Consider the following 18,063-nt stretch of genomic DNA (forward strand, 5'->3'; position numbering starts at 1 on the left):
GGAAGACTTTGCTGATTGGAAACAAATCAATCTGATGCTGTCATAGTAATAAAGATGATAAGGGACGTGAGGGGAATTGTGGGCAGATTGGGATAGGGAAGGGAGGTAATGGGATCAGAAGATTATGAGTGGGGAGAATGGGTGCAAAGGTTAGGGCAGAAATGGGAAGGGGGTTGAGGGCAGTTCTGCTTGGCAAACATCCTTTACACCCTTGAGAAGCAACTTTCCATGTGGACCATTCAAATTCTAGTCATTATGTATAAAGACTTCCTAAATACATTTGAAAAGTACCCCTTGTAGACATGGGGATTCAGGGTAGTCTAGGAAATGGATTTTTAAAAAATGACCCATTGGAAGAAAACAATGATTTCATGGAAAGAAAATGACAATAAAGATGCTAAATCAGCTAACAATGAAGATTAAGATTTATAATCCTTGTAGACTTGATTCTCAATATGTTCAACTACCATACAGCAGCAATCAGTAAATCTAATAGAAATCTTAGCTATGTAGGCAAAGCAGTATCATGCAAACGAGACAAAGCCATGCTCAATAAGTAAAGTTTTCTCCACAAATGATGGAGTCCTGTGCCTGGTTTTCATCAGTGGGACAAAAGAGAAATGTTGAAGCACGAGAAACAGAGAAAAGCTACAACACAAATTGATTGCGAGATGAGATTTTGGCTGCTCAGTTTCATAGGTGGCATAGAATTGTAAATGGTAAAGAAAATGTAATATGGAAAATTATTACAAATTAAATTGCAGAAGTATTACAAAGGGAACAGAGGTTCAAACCAATCAGAGCTAAATTAAGAACTAATATTAGGAGTTTCTTTGTTGAGTGATCAAAACATGAAATGATGGTGAAAAAAATCACACTGGAATTATTTAAGAAGCAACTTGATGTCACAATGGGTGAGATTGAAGAAAAGCACCTATAACGTAATAGGGAGGAAACAGAAATTATAAAAAATAAAAAATGGTGATCTGGACAGAAAGAGAGAAACTGGCAAAAGCAGGAAAACATGAAGATATTATTCTTTTAAAAAGAAAGAAAGTACCATGACAATATTATAGAGTGGTCAAGAAGCAGACAATTTTGGGATGAATGAATTGCAATTTTTGAGCAATCACAAAAGATCGGTTTGTGTTTTTAGTAACTGTCATGAATACCAGGACTACTCAGATATTGGAAACTGTCCCATTTCCTGCTCCATTAAAACAATGGTGAGGTTTGGTTGGGGCAGCAGATGCTGTATGTATCGATGTCCAAAAGATATTTGATGAATTACTGTATAACAGACGTTTTAGCTAAAGTAAGTTCTATGGAGTTACTGGCACAGTGGCATTTTAAATTTGAAATGTACTAAGATACAGACTGCAGAGATTTCTAATGAATGATTATTATTCAGACTAGAGGGCAGTGCATAGTTTATTTTCTGAGGTGTTGCTAAGGCCACTGCTGTTCTTGATCGCTGTTAATGACCTGGACGTGGATAAACTGGACATAACTGCAAATTTGTACATGACTCAAAACTCAAATTCACAAACAATGAGAAGAGTAGTTACAGACGACACAAACATAAACAAGGTTTTTTGATATGAGCAGACATATGGCAGATGAAATCTAATACAGGGAAATGCACAGTAATATACATTTGGTATGAAGAATGAGAAAAGGCGTAAAAAGATAAACTGTACTTTAAAGAATTGCAGAAACAAAAGAAATCTAGACATAGATGTACAGAAATCTGTATAAGCAGAAAGACAAGTTGAGAAGGCTGTTATTTTAAAAAAAACTAATATGGTATGTTTAATATTAAAGCAAAGTACTGCAGACACTGAAAACCAAAAATAAAACAGAAATGCTAGAAATACTCAACAAGTTGATGACTTCCAATGAAAGTCATCAACATGAAGCATTAGGCAGAACCTTTCCAGCCCCTGAGCCAGAGCAAGTCAGCTGGGACAATAAGGTACAATCAGCAGATTCTCAATGTTGAGAGGAAGAGTCAGATTCTCCAACCAAGCTTTGAACAGCGAGATGAGAATTGCAATAATGAGCAGTGCGAGACATTGGGCACTGGGAAAGGAATAGCCCTCCCTTGCATGGAGTTCTATGGCGGAATAAGGCCTATTTGCAACAACTTATGTATTAGCATGTCATTATGATCTAATTTTGCCTCGTTGATATGCTAATTCCTATTCTCACACCCACCAGATATAAACAAAATGGCAATAATTGGCGACATGAAAGTCAGAGTGGGTACCTAGCGACTTCAGCTCACTGCTTGCTCCTCGAGGCCTCCATCTTGGACAGCAGTCACCAACATTTCAGAGCACATTCAGGGAAACAACGAACCACACCTGCATTCACAGATATTAGCATCAGATGCGTATCAGCCTTACCCCACACCTTCGATAAACTTGCACCTTTATGCTGCAATTTGGAGCTCACCAGCACCTATCACTATCAAGCTGCTGCCGCTGCATTTTTCACACTGCGAAAAGACACCTAAGTCATGGATTCAACAGTATACTCTCAGGGCTTCTTCCTAGCTCTCTTAGCTAAACTCACTCTCTTGTGACAAGTGGATGCTCACAGTATCTCTGCCTTGGCTGGTCTTTTTTGCACTTTGACCCCTCAGCCAGAGCTTGAAGGTTCACAGTACTTCTGTCTGGTCTTGCAGCTTAGTACAGACACAAAACCAAGCCATATGTCATGGTTGTCAGCAGTGATCAATCAAGGGGATACGCATGTTGCTGTTGGCACCATGCTGTGTCAATGTCACACCTGCACCAAGTGCCTGCAGCCTATGTCACAAGCACACTACAAGTGCATTAACTGAATGATCTTGCCTCTATGGGAGTAGTCAGTGCAAGGGAGACAGCCTTCAGTCTTTGGATCCCAGCATGATAAGTCATGGGCAGTGCCCCAATCAGCCTAGGGCTTGAATAGAGTCAGTTGGATGCTTGGGGCAATCAGGGGTAAAGATCCATACCTCTACAAAAAAATGGATCATGTGCAGACCTGCAGGTCCAATGCAATCAGTCTGGGGATTTGCAATACGTCAGTCAGGGAAATGCACATGAATCAGTGAGAAGTCTGGTGAGTCATCCATCAGAGCTGTTTGTCCAAGTCAGTCAGGAGGGTGCCCATGGTCTCTCCTGGGAACAACTCAATGTAAGTCACAGGGATCATTAGGAGGCCACTAGTGTGGCAGCGAGGTTGGGAAAATCAATTCTGGACAGTGGTTACAGCATGCTGGGATGCAGAGGGGACATCAATTGGGAACTGAGGGGGTGAGACAATAGTGCATTGGAGAACATGGATTACTGCACAGGTGAGTGTTCAATCGACAGTTACATATATCCAGGCTTCAGTGTGGAGTGAGGGGTAGGCATGATACAGCATGATGGTTAGCATGTCTAAGTCATAGTGTAGTTGAAAAATGTGATGCTGGAAAAACACAGCAGGCCAGGCAGCATCCGGGGAGCAGGAGAATCGACGTTTCGGGCATAAGCCCTTCTTCAGGAATGAGGCTGGTGTGCCAGGCGGGCTGAGATAAAGGACTGAGATAAGGTGGGGGGAGGGGAAATGAGGAAGTTGGAGAAATCTACATTCATCCCGTGTAGTTGGAGGGTTCCTAGGCGGACGATGAGGCGCTCTTCCTCCAGTCGTCGTGTGGTCAGGGTCTGGCGATGGAGGAGGCCAAGGACCTGCACGTCCTTGGCGGAGTGGGAGGGGGAGTTAAAGGGTTCCGCCACGGGACGGTTGGGTTGGTTGGTGCGGGTGTCCCAGAGGTGTTCCCTGAAATGTTCCACAAGTAGGAGGCCTGTCTCCCCAATGTAGAGGAGATCACATCGGGTGCAGTGGATACAGTAAATGATGTGTGTGGAGGTGCAGGTGAATTTGCGACGGATATGGAAGGATCCATTGGGGCCTTGGAGGGACGTGAGGGGGGAGGTATGGGTGCAAGTTTTGCACTTCTTGCGGTTGCAAGGGAAGGTGCCGGGAGTGGAGGGGGGGTTGGTGGGGGGTTGTGGACCTGACGAGGGAGTTGCGGAGGAAGTGGGCTCTCCGGAACACTGATAGGGGTGGGGAGGGAAATATATCCCTGGTGGTTCAACTCTGGTCTCCAGCATCTGCAGTCCTCACTTTCTCCTAAGCCATAGTGTAGGCTGTACTGGGCGCTGGGAGAGGAATAGCCTCATGCATTAAGTTCTAAGGTGGATTGAGGCTCAGGATAGGTGAAAAAAGGACAGTTAATCTGTGGAGCTGGGTTTCTAAATAACATTAGATTTACTGTGCACAATGAAGTGTCAGTTGTGCCGCCTATGTGCCCTGAGAAGCGTTTCTGTTTGGTTCCTCTCACACTGGATACATGGTGAAGGGCAACTGCTGACTGGCAGCACTTGATCTGGTGCACAGCTGGGCTTTAAAAATTGAAATCCTGAGAGGTCCCAGCAATAGGGACTACCTCCACGTGGAAAAAACGGAAGGATGACTGGGGTGCCATCGAGACATGATGCACAGGTAATAAGGAAAGAGGAACCCTGCATAAAACTCACCAAAATTTACACCCAGTCAACTTCTGGGAAAATCCAGCCCATCATCTCTCCACAGATGTTCCCTGACTTGCTGAGTATTTCTCGCAATTTCTACTTGATATGGGTTCTATATCTTCATTAGGAGAAGTACAGAGTACAATGCAAGGAAGTTACACTGAACCTTTATAAAATATACATTACAACTCAATTGGAGTATTATGCTTAATTCTGGTCACAACACTTCAGGAAGGATTAAATAAATATTTATCAGTATGTTACCAGGGTTGAGTGATTTCAATTATGGAAAAAATCTTCAGTTGTTCTCATTAGAACAGAGAACATTAAGAGGAGATTTAGTAGAGGTGTTCAAAATCCTAAAGAGTAGAAACTTTCTTTATTTTTTCACAGAAGGAGTTATGATAATGTGGAATGCAAAGCCTGAAAGTGTGATGGATGCAAGGACAATAGTAACCTTCAAAAGGGAATTAGAAAATACCTGAAGAGAACACACATGTATGGCTCTGTGGAAAGGCATGGGGGAAAGAGGGGAGATCTTGGTACCATTGGATAGCTGTGTCAAAGAGCTAGCCACTGGCATCTTGGTCCAAATGGCCTCCTTCCATATTATAGCACTTTATGATTCTTTCACCAATTTCCAATTTAATTTCTGGATTCAAAATTGAGATGGTAAATATCCCATGTTTTATAATTATTGACTTGTGCAGTTTGTTATCATTCCTGAGTTAACTTAATCCAGTAAAGATTACTCTGAGAATTTCATGCTTGCTAGCAGCCCTCTTCTTGAGATGTATATATAGATGTTAGATGAAGACAAGTTGGGTTCTGGTGTGAAGGCACTGATTAAGCTTACATACAAAAATAATGATTCTTGAATGAGGTACTGGGGTCAGCCTACTTCAATAGAAGCTGTAAAAGTCATCAACTCCAAAGTTGGAGAAAAGAGAACATGATGGGAAGTAGGGGATAATAAAAGTTCATTTGTGGTGAAAATCAGATTTTTAAAATTAGAAATAGTGGGACCTCATCAGGTGTACCCTAGAACTCGGTGGGAAGTGAGGGAAGTGATTCCTGGGCCCCTTGCTGAGATATTTGTTTCATCGATAGCCACAGGTGAGGCGCCCAAAGACAGGTGCCACTATTTAAGAAAGGTGGTAAAGAAAAACCAGGGAACTGTAGACAAGTGAGCCTGATTTAAGGGGTGGGTAAGTTGTTGGAGGGGACCCATTTGAAATCTTTCCCATCTCATCGTAAACCTATGCCCTCTAATTCTAGACTCCCCCACCCTGGGGAAAAGACCTCGTTTATTCACCCTTTCCATGTCCCTCATGAGAACAGCATTTACATGCATTTGGAAAGGCAAAGACTGACTAGGGGTAGTCAACATGGTTTTGTGCATGGGAAATCATATCTCACTAACTTGATTAAGTTTTTTGAAGAAGTTACAAAGAGGATTGATGAAGGCAGATTGGTGGACATGATCCATGTGGACTTTAGTAAGGCATTCAACAAGGTAGACTGGTTAGGTCATGTGGAACCTGGCGAAAACTAACCATTTGGATACGGAACTTCCTCAAAGGTAGGAAACAGAGGGTGGTGGTGGAAGGTTGCTTTTCAGACTGGAAGCCCATGACCAGTGGTTTGCCACAAGGATCAGTGCTGGATCCACTGCTTTTTTGTCATTTACAGAAGTGATTTGGATGTGATCATAGGAAGTATGATTAGTAAGTTTGCAGATGATACTAAAATTGGAGGTCTAGTGGATAGCGAAGGAGGTTACCCCAGAGTTTAATGGGATCTTGATCAGGTGGATCTAGGCCTATGAGTGGCAGATGGAGTTTAATTTAGATAAGTGTGAGGTGTTGCATTTTGGGAAGGCAAATAAGGACAGGACTTATACACTTCATGGTAAGGTCCTGGGGGAGTCTTGCCGAACAAAGAGGCCTTGGAGTGCAAGTTCATATTACCTTGAAAGTGGAGTTGCAGGTAGACAGGATAGTGTTTGGTATGCATGCTGTTATTGGTCAGTACACTGAGTATAGGAGTTGGGAGGTCATGTTGCGGCTGTACAGGACTTTGATTAGGGTTACTTTTGGAATACTGTTTGCAATTCTGGTTTCTCTGCTATAGGAAGAATGTTGTGAAACCTGAAAGGGTTCACAAAAGATTTAAAAAGGATGTTGCCAGGGTTAGAGGGTTTTAGCTACAGAGAAAGCCTGAATAGACTTGGGTTATTTTCCCTGGAGCGTTGAAAACTGAGGGGTGACCTTATAGAAGTTTATAAAATCATGAGGGACATGGAAAGGGTGAATAAACAAAGGTCTTTTCCCCAGGGTGGGGGAGTCTAGAACTAGAGGGCATAGGTTTACGATGAGATGGGAAAGATTTCAAAGGGGCCACGTTTTCACACAAAGGGTGGTGCATGTATAGAATGAACTGCAAGAGGAAGTGGTGGAGCCTGTACAATTACAATGTTTAAAAGGCATCTGGATGGGTACATGAATAGGAAGGGTTGAGAGGGATATGGGCCAAATGCTGGCAAATGGAACTAGATTAATTTAGGATATCTCAGTCAGCATGGATGTGCTGGACTGAAGGGTCTGTTTCTGTGCTGCACAGATCTATGACTCTAAATTCTAATTCAGTCAATTAATATTAGACGTTCAATCTAAAAAGTATGTAATGCTTTTGAAATACAAATAAAGTCTTGGTTAAAGATATGCAAGACACTTGCTCCTCTGTGGCCGGACTATTGTAAATACTTTTATTAAGTTTATTAAGTTTATGTGCCAAACAAATGGAAGTGCACCAAAAAGAATTCTTTTCACTAATTCTTTTCTCAGGTCTTTGGAGATCAATTTTAAGTTTAATCAAATTGCCAAATACTGCTATGGTAAATTACTTGTCTCAGTTCACTTAAGGGCGTAACTTCCTTGAATGGCAGAGCATTGCAGACAAAATAATGTTTTGATGCAGTAAAACCATGAAAATTGTTTACACTAATTATTTTTCTTGCTGAATATCCTACCTCTTTTTCAAATTTTGCATTACTACCTATTGATGAGTTATTTCCTTCAACATGAAGGTAACCTAGGATCACAGTGTTTTTACCGTTCCTTGACTAACCAGCAGAACACTTTCACAATGAGGTTGCTCTTGTCATTTTATTTTCTACGTTGTCAATTGCATTGTCATGGAATGCACCACTTCGATATGTGAAAGATCATCAAGTGGGCAGTGTTGCACCTAACAGTCAGCTGAGTCATTTGAAAGTTAAATACTACCAGCAAGAGTGCTGAGCTAAGCTACAATTAATATTGTGAGTTCATAGTTGCTCAGTGATTTGATACTCAAACGAATTAATTTCAGGGATCCCCAGTAACTTCATCTGAACTACTTCCATAGAATTAAAGCAGTTTTAGTGCACTCCATTCTGTAGTTATGATAATCTTTATAAATAAACATTTTGGATGTTGTAACAATAGGCATACAGTCAGTGTTCATTAATATGATATAGAAGGTAATATGATGAAAAATAGTGCTCATGAACACTGAAACAGAGACCACAATGGGGTGTTCCAGAGAAAGGAAGGGTGGGTATTACTGCAGATGTAGAATAATATGACTCTGATCTATTGTTAGCACTCTCACTTTTTAATTGTAACAATTGTGGGTTCAAGTCCATTCCAAAAAGTGAACAGAATCTGGGCTGACAGTTCGGCATAGTACTGAAGGAGTGGTGCACTTTTTGAAGTGTTTTCTTTTCAACAAAGCAGAAAAAAAAGGTTAATCTGCACCTTCAGGTGAATGTAAAAATCATATGGCATTATTTACACAAGAACACTCTGATCTCCTGGCCAAGATTTATTTTTCAATCAACATCGCAAAACAGGTTATCTGGTCATTTATCTCACCTCTGTTAGGGTGACCTTGTTGTACACGTACTGGCTACAGCGTTTCCTTGTAGTACATATAACTACACTTCATCTTGGCCTGTCAGGAAAGGCACTACATTATCTGTCCGTTTGTTTTAAATGGCTGATCCATTCCTCCATATTTACAAAACCAAAATATTAAAACGTTTTGAAAAGTGTGATATTGCTGATATAGTTGAAAAATATTCCATAATTTTATTTGCAACATAAGAATAATTAATCTAGCTTTGGACAGTATAAGCTATCACATTCAATTCAATAGGAATCAGGGATTTGTTTTTAAAAGTTGTCTTGAGATTCTAGTTGCTGAATCTATAGTAAGGTGTCAGACACTGAACCCAAGCTGGAGTCCCATTTCTATCTGACATTTAAGCAACTCTCTATGGCCAAATACTGGCATTGAGCAGGTCACAACAGCAACCAAGACCACTAGAATGCTCCATTGCTTAAGAAACAAACAAACAGAAATACCTCTTGGTCACTTGTTACTTAACAGAACTGGCATTCATGAAGCCCAGACTTTTGTGCTCAAAGATGGATGTTGTATAAAAAGTGAAGAGGGAGGGGGAAGAGAAAGGAAAGTCTTTATTCTTAAAGCCCCAGCCACATTGTTTTCTCACTTTCTTCACTGCTGAAAAGGTTCATAGCCCCTTTTTGCATATTTTGATTGAGAGCTTAATTCGTAAATGAATGATCAAATTCATTCGTTCCAGGGACTTTGGTTTGATGACACTAAGATAGGCAGCACCGTAAGAATTGCAGATGGAAGCAAACCATTTCAGCTTCGTTCAGAAACCAAGTGAATACAGCAGCAAATCAGTTTAAATATAGGCAAGTCAGAGTCAGTTTTGGTCTTAACTTTGGGTGTAAGAACGACAGAATCTCTGGCGAAACAGCAACGTACTGGAGATACTTTAATGTCCAAATACATAACTCATGTTTGTACTATGAAGAGGCACAGAAAATAATTGAAAAGGCCATTGGTAGCCTTAATGAATGGAGTACGAGAATACAAGGGGTTGACAATGCACTGCAAAGTGCTGGTTTGATCTCACTTGGCTTTCTGTGAGCAGCACTGGGCAACAAATCTCAGAAAGCAGATATATTGGCCTTAGAGTATGCACATTAGGCTTAACAGAATAATACCTAAATTCCATGGGTTTAAATTACAAAGAGAGATAACACAAATTAGTGCTTTATTCCCTGAAGTTTAGAAGATTGAGGAGTGATTTAATGTAAATTTAACATAGTAAGCAGATTAGAGATGGAAGAGAGAGAGAAATTGAACTCTCCGATTAGAGAAATTAGGACAATGAAACACATGGATTGAGGCCCCAGCCTCAAAAACGTCAACTCTACCTTCCCTCCCCTCCTCTAGCCTCACTAGCCTTAACACCCACCTCACTAGCCTCCCTCCACCACCACCTCCCCAAAGCCCCAGGCTGCCCCTCCCAAATCCCAACCTCTCAATCAGTCTTTCCCTTCTCCACCCTGGCGGTCTCGCTGACTGCTGCAGCTCATGTTCTCACTGATCCACCAAATCACAAACTGCTTTTCTCCTGCATTATCAAATGCGAAAAAGAACTAGTTTGTGATTAGAGTAGCAGCTTTTCACATCTTCTAGTCAGTTATGGTTATAAGAGTTACTCCTTCTCTGATTTATCAACCCATTGTTGAGTTTTCCGAGGTGTTTGACGGCCTTCAGGACAAATTCCCCTCTGTCCCTGTATATACTAAGTTTATCTCCCTGCCAAAATTTCCACAGATACACGTGGTCTACAGTTTGCTGAAGTCTGCAGTGTTTTGCCTCCTTTGCATTGAATTTACAAGTCACTTGCGAGGTCTTCAGTTGTGCTTTGAAGGAATTTGGAGAAAATGAGGACTGCAGATGTTGGAGATCAGAGCTGAAAAATGTGTTGCTGGAAAAGCGCAGCAGGTCAGGCAGCATCCAAGGAGCAGGAGAATCGACATTTCGGGCATAAGCCCTTCTTCAGGAATGAGGAGGGTGTGCCAAGCAGGCTAAGATAAAAGGTAGGGAGGAGGGACTTGGGGGAGGGGCGTTGGGAATGCGATAGGTGGAAGGAGGTTAAGGTGAGGGTGATAGGCTGGAGAGGGGGTGGGGGCGGAGAGGTCGGGAAGACGATTGCAGGTCAAGAAGGCGGTGCTGAGTCCAAGGGTTGGGACTGAGATAAGGTGGGGGGAGGGGAAATGAGGAAGCTGGAGAAATATGCATTCATCCCTTGTGTTTGGAGGTTTCCTAGGTGGAAGATGAGGTGCTCTTCCTCCAGGTGTCGTGTTGCCATGGTCTGGTGATGGAGGAGGCCAAGGACCTGCATGTCCTTGACGGAGTGGGAGGGGGAGTTAAAGTGTTCAGCCACAGGGCGGTTGGGTTGGTTGATGCGGGTGTGCCAGAGGTGTTCTCTGAAACATTCCGCAAGTAGGCGGCCTGTCTCCCCAATGTAGAGGAGGCCACATCGGGTGCAGCGGATGCAATAAATGATGTGTGTGAAGGTGCAGGTGAATTTGTGACGGATATGGAAGGATCCCTTGGGGCTTTGGAGGGAAGTGAGGGGGGAGGTGTGGGGTTTTGCATTTCTTGCAGTTGCAGGAGAAGGTGCCGGGAGTGGAGGTTGAGTTGGTGGGGCATGTGGACCTGACGAGGGAGTCGCGGAGGGAATGGTCTTTCTGGAACACTGATAGGGGAGGGGAGGGAAATATATCCTTGGTGGTGGGGTCTGTTTGGAGGTGGCGGAAATGATTTTCTGACCTCTCCGCCCCCACCCCCCTCTCCGGCCTATCACCCTCACCTTAACCTCCTTCCACCTATCGCATTCCCAACACCCCTCCCCCAAGTCCCTCTTCCCTACCTTTTATCTTAGCCTGCTTGGCACACCCTCCTCATTCCTGAAGAAGGGCTTATGCCCGAAACATCGATTCTCCTGCTCCTTGGATGCTGCCTGACCTGCTGCGCTTTGAAGGAATTTGGCATGATGTGGAATGTTACCAATCCATATTAATATCCATTTGGTCAACCAAATATTTCAATTCTGAGATTATGTTGAAGAGAGAATTTAATATATTGAGGTCTTTCATACATGAAGGCCACCATTGGCGAGGAGATCCAACAGTGAATCAGCTATACCTTTTAAAAAGTATGGCAGTGAGTGTTTGTAAATGATGACCTTCACAATTCAACAAAATTCCAAATGTGCAAAGCAGTCTTCATCAACACATGAGACGGGCACTATGTATCTGCAATACATAACAATGCAAAAGAATTCCATCAGCAAAAACACTGCTGTACCCTCTAGATACCCCTGGCAGGGTGTCAAATAAATGCTACTGTCTTTTTTGAAGCCAGGTTCACAAATATTCAGATAATCTCTCGCAAAATCAACTCAGATGCACAGGGACGCTCTCTAAGTTGTGAAAGACAGTCTTCCCATCAGCTACTCTTCTCTCTCTCATATCTCAAATGGCCAAATTCTGCTGGAAGCATGGTAGCTTTGATTGAATGAGGCAGAACTGACCTTAACAACTATGAGGAGCTTGTACTTATTGTTCAGAATTGCGAAGATTTGTCCATCAAGCTGTGTCACACAATGAGTTCCACCAGAGCAAAAGAAGACGATGAAAGAAAAGATAGCAAATCCCACACTCCAAATCCTACTAACCGATGAGACAACCTGCCCCATAAGTTGAGAGACAGCATGTTCAGTAACATGAAGATCCATGGCAGAAACTCACAACCCTGAGTACAGGCTATCCTCAGCCAACAGACTACATAAATCTGGACGCTAAGACAAACAACGCTCAATTAAACAATTTAGATTGTAAAGCGCCTCCATTCAGTTTTTTTGTTGATGCAGTTTTGTATCATTTCATTATTTATCCCTTTCCAATGTAATAGGAATGACACTATTCAGCCATTCACACCTCATTTGGACATATCCTTTTCTTTCTTTATGATTCCCATCATCATTCCCTTCGGTGTCTTTCTTGTGAAACCTTTTGTCACTTAATCACTCCTGCTCGTCTCTGTTGTTCTTTCTCCCTATTCCTCACTTTGACCTGCTCACAACATGTTACATTATCTATCTTTCTGCAGTTCTAATGGAGGGTCATCGGCCCAAAAGATTAAATCTGTTTCTCTCCACAGATGCTGCCTTACCCACTGAATATTTCCAACATTTACTGTTATTATTCTTTCACAATGTGTATGCTTATAACTTAATCATTTTATTTTTGAATGATTTTAATACTCACGTTAAGACAGGTTATTACATTTTTGAAATATTATATTCAGTTTCCATGGAATTTAAATCACTATGCACAATAGCATATGTTGATGAATTCACACTAAATTAAACTGTCTTATTTAAAACAGCGGAGTCAGAGAGATTTGGCGGAATCTTCCAGTCCAGCGTGAAGCAGGAAATGACCTGAAACATTTGTATGCCCATCTTCAGCCAAGTCGGTTCCAGGCAGGAAGACCCATGGCTGACCCTCCCAACCTTTCTCCACTTAAGACTTTTAAGTTGTCAATTAACAATCATTTAAGAATCACTTAAGGGCTGACTCCTGCCTGATTTGCAATTTTCTCAGCTCCAGGCAAGATATGTACCAGACGATCCATCCAACAGGTAAACCAGGAGTGGATTCCCACCTACAGTTGTTGACAGGGCTCTCAACAGCGTGCTATCCATCTCCCGCGCCACAACCCTCACCCCCTCCCTCCCCTCCCAGAACAAGGATAGGGTCCCTTTTGTTCTCACCTTTCACCCCATCAGCCTGCACATGCGAAGAATAATCCTCTGCCATTTTCGCCAACTCCAACACGACGCCACCACTAAACACATCTTCCCTTCCCTCCCCCGTCTGCATTCCGCAGAGATCTTTCCCTCCGGGACAACCTAGTCCACTCCTCCATCACACACGGCACCTTCCCATGCAATCACAGAAGGTGCAACACCTACCCCTTTACCTCTTCCATGCTCACCATTCAAGGCCCCAGACACACATTTAAGATTAAGCAGCGTTTCACTTATAGCTCTTTCAATTTGGTCAATTGCATTCATTGCTCCCAATGTGATCTCCTCTATATCGGAGAGACAAAACGCCGACTGGGTGATCGCTTTGCTGAGCATCTTCGGTCTGTATACAATCAGGTCTTGGACCTTCCTGTGGCTTGCCACTTCAACACACGATCCTGTTCCCTTGCCCACATGTCTGTCCTTGGCCTGCTGCAACGTTCCAGTGAAGCTCAACGCAAACTGGAGGAACAGCATCTCATCTTCCGACTAGGCACGTTACAGCCTGCTTGTCTCAACACTGAATTCAACAACTTCAGATGATTATCCCATCTCAACCCCTCTGTTTTCCTTCTGCTCCATAATTTTATTTTATTTATCCTTTTTAAAATTTTTTTTATTTTTTTCACTGTTCTGTACCTCTTATTTCTTGGTTGTCTCTATTTCTCTCGCTCCCCACTCTCTCATCACTTTTTTCCTCTCCTCTTCCCCCTTTGCTACCCTTTTCCCTGTTTTCCATTTTGCCTCTGCTTCACCCCCCCCCCCCCCCCCATATTTTGTCACATAGCACTGGCTTCAACCTTGGTCAATCACAGCTCCTAATCTCCCTATAATCTCTCTATGCACTGTCATTATCACCTCTTTATTGCTACCTTTGCTTCTGGAGCCATGACTCACCTTCTCTCAGCCTCGTATAAATACCTCCCTATTTCTCCTTTTTTTTAGCTTTGACAAAGGGTCAGTTAGACTCGAAACGAGAGCTCTTTTCTCTCCTTACAGATGCTGCCAGACCTGCTGAGAGTTTCCAGCATTTTCTCTTTTGAAACCAGTATAGACCACTTGTCAGCTATGGGTGGGTGTCCCTTAATGTGCACTGAGCTGTGCATGAAGGAGGCACAGACATGTTTCTGACACCCATGACCCTCCACTCACCTCAACACCCAAGTAATTATCTTCTCATTTTGCAAGTTGCTTGTTCAAAATTTAAGCAAGCATTTGTAAAACAAATGCATACACAATGAATAGAAGACAGTAACTCAACTTCAAATCTCCACTCTAACAAATTCACTCTTGGAATTACAAAATCAGAATACACTTCTCTTTTGTTAAGTCAATTTAATTGCAAAGCAATTATAACTGACCCTGTCTCAATCAGTACTTCTTCAATCAAAGGCACAAGTGTGGATATTTCTAAACAACCTATTCAAATCTGCTATGAGGGCCCTTGTGGTGCAGTAGCTGTACCTCTACCTCTGGGCCAGGAGGCCTGGGTTCAAGTACCACCTGCTCCAGAGGCATGTAATACCTGCTGAACAGATTCATTACAACACAGACCAAATATATTAAGACATACACCTAGAGCAGGTGGAACTTGAATGAAGACCTCCAGGCGCACGGATTCCTAAGACACAAGTATTGCCCTAAATTTGGACTTCAGTGAGATTACTACAACCATCTACAATGTGGGTATGTCCTGCACACAAAAAGCAGGTCAAATTAAATCCAGCCAATTACCACCCTCAGTCTACCCTCAATCATCAGTCAAGTGATGGAAGGAGCCACCAACAGGGTTGTCAAGCAGTATTTGCTTAGCACTAACCAACTAACTGACTCTGAAGTTCAGCAGCCCACTCAAGCTCTTGACATCATTACAGCCTTGGTTCAAATAAAAACAACAGAGCTGAATGCCAGAGGCGAGATTGAATTATTGCCTTTGACATCAAGGCTGCATTTGAACAACCGTGACATGAAGAAACCCTTGCAAAATTGGAGTCAAGGGAAATCAGGTGTAAAACTTTCCACTGTGTGGAGTCATATTTAGTACAAAGGAAGATGGTTATGGCTTTGGAGGCTAGTCATGTCAGCTCTAGGACATTTCTGCAGGGGTTTCTCAGGAAATTCTCCTAGGCCCAACCACCTTCACTTGTTTAATTCAGAGACATTCCCTCCAACATAAAGTGGGAATGTATGCTAATGATTGCACAATGTTCAGCTCCATTTACAAACTCCTTAGATACCAAAGCAGTCCATATATAAATGCAGCACGACCTGGATATTATCCAGAATGTTTTTATATTAAAAGCAGTGTTCTGATGAATGAATGGATACATCTTAACAGACCTATGGACAAAGAAAAGACTGTTGTACCACCCAGATACTGTAAGACCATGTTGAGAGTAGCACACAAACGTTCAATGGCAGGACATATCAGAATATGGAAAAAGCAGGCATTTATAAATAGATATTTTAAATGCCCAGGACTGCAAAAGGATGTAAAACATGTCATACACATCAGGTGGTATGAAAACTTCAAAATTGCTTCAAACCAGCACTCTTAACCTGATCAGTTGTACCTTAGAACTCTGTGGGAAGCTAGGGAAGTGATTGCAGCACTTCTTACTGAGATATTTGTATCATGGATAGTCACAGGTGAGGTGACTGAAGACTGGAGGTTGGCTAACGTGGTGCCACTGTTTAAGAATGGTGGTAAGGACAAGCCAAGGAACTATAGACCAGTAAGCCTGACGTCGGTGGTGGGCATGTGTTTTGGAGGAAACCTAAGGGACAGGATGTACATGTATTTGGAAAGGCAAGGACTGATTAGGGATATCAACATGGCTTTGTGCGTGGGAAATCATGTCTCACAAACTTGATTGAGTTTTTGAAGAAGTAACAAAGAGGATTGATAAGGGCAGAGTGGAAGATGTGATCTATATGGACTTCAGCCAGGTTTGAAAAGGTTCCCCGTGGGAGACTGGTGAGCAAGGTTAGATCTCACGTAACACAGGGAGAACTCGCCATTTGGATACAGAACTGGCTCGATGGTAGAAGACAGAGAGTGGTGGTGGAGGGTTGTTTTTCAGATTGGAGGCCTGTGACCAGTGGGGTGCCACATGGATCGGTGCTGGGTCCACTACTTTTTGACATTTATATAAATGATTTGGATGTGAACGTTGGAGGTATAGTTAGTAAGTTTGCAGATGACACCAAAATTGGAAGTGTAGTGGACAGCGAAGAGGGTTACCTCAGATTACAATGGGTTCTTGATCAGATGGGCCCATGGGCTGAGAAATGGCAGATGGACTTTAATTTAGATAAATGTGAGGTGCTGCATTTTGGAAAAGTAAATATTAGCAGGACTTATACACTTAATGGTAAGGTCCTAGGGAGTGTTGCTGAACAAAGAGACCTTGAAGTGCATGTTCATAAGTTGAAAGTGGAGTTGCAGGTAGATAGGATAGTGAAGAAGGCATTTGGTATGCTTTCCTTTATTGATCAGAATATTGAGTACAGGAGTTGGAAGGTCATGTTGTGGTTGTACAGGACATTGGTTAGGCCACTGTTGGAATATTGCGTGCAATTCTGGTCTCCTTCCTATCGGAAAGATGTTGTGAAACTTGAAAGGGTTCAGAAAAAGTTTACAAGGATGTTGCCAAGGTTGGAGGATTTGAATGATAGGGAGAGACTGAATAGGCTAGGGCTGTTTTCCTTGGAGCATCGGAGGCTGAGGGGTGACCTTATTGAGGTTTATAAAATCGTGAAGGGCATGGATAGGATAAATAGACAAAGTCTTTTCCCTGGGGTGGGGGAGTCCAGGACTAGAGGGCATAGGTTTAGTGTGAGAGGGGAAAGATATAAAAGAGACCTAAGGGGCAACTGTTTCACTCAGAGGGTGGTATGTGTATGGAATGGGCTGCCAGAGGAAGTGGTGGAGGCTAATACAATTGCAACATTTAAAAGACATCTGGAGGGTATATGAATAGGAAGGGTTAGGAGGGATATGGGCCATGTGCTCGCAGGTGGAACTAGATTGGTTTGGGATACCTGGTCGGCAATGGATGGGTTGGACCGAAGAGTCTGTTTCCGTGCTGTATGACTCTATGACCCTTGATAACCATATCAGTTTTTGAAGGAATTTGCAGATGACGCCAAAATTACAAGTGTAGTAAACAGCGAAGGTGTTTACCCAATGAATACAATTGGACCTTGATTAGATGGGCCAATGGGCCAAGGAATGGCGGATGGAGTTTAATGTAGATAAATGTGAGGTGCTGCATTTTGGAAAGGCAAATCAGGGCAGGACTTACACACTTAATGGTAATGGGGAGTGTTGCTGAACAAAGAGACCTTGGAGTACAGGTTTATATAGTGGAACCTCGATTATCCAAATACCAATTATCTGAAAATCGGATTATCCGAAGGAGATCTCAAGGTCCCAATAGAAACATTACATCAAAGACGTATTTCCAATGGTGATCACGTCTTTTGTTTACAGTGATTAAACAGGCACCATCTCCAAATGACTGACCTCCTGCCCTCTCCCTCTCCCCACACTTTCCCTGGAGTTCTACAGAGGGGTGTACTCTAACACCCCCCCTTCACCAGACAATCTGTCCAACACTGTCATGTACAGGGCAGAGGTGGAACCCGTAAAAACGTTGCAGTAGAAAGGTGTGTGTCTACGCGCATGCGCGCTATTTGGAGACTTATCCCACAAAGAAAGCAGTAGTCTTGTTGGTGTCCAGTCCG

Source organism: Chiloscyllium plagiosum, chromosome 12, assembly GCF_004010195.1.
Source record: "Chiloscyllium plagiosum isolate BGI_BamShark_2017 chromosome 12, ASM401019v2, whole genome shotgun sequence".
NCBI classification, from domain to species: Eukaryota; Metazoa; Chordata; class Chondrichthyes; order Orectolobiformes; family Hemiscylliidae; genus Chiloscyllium; species Chiloscyllium plagiosum.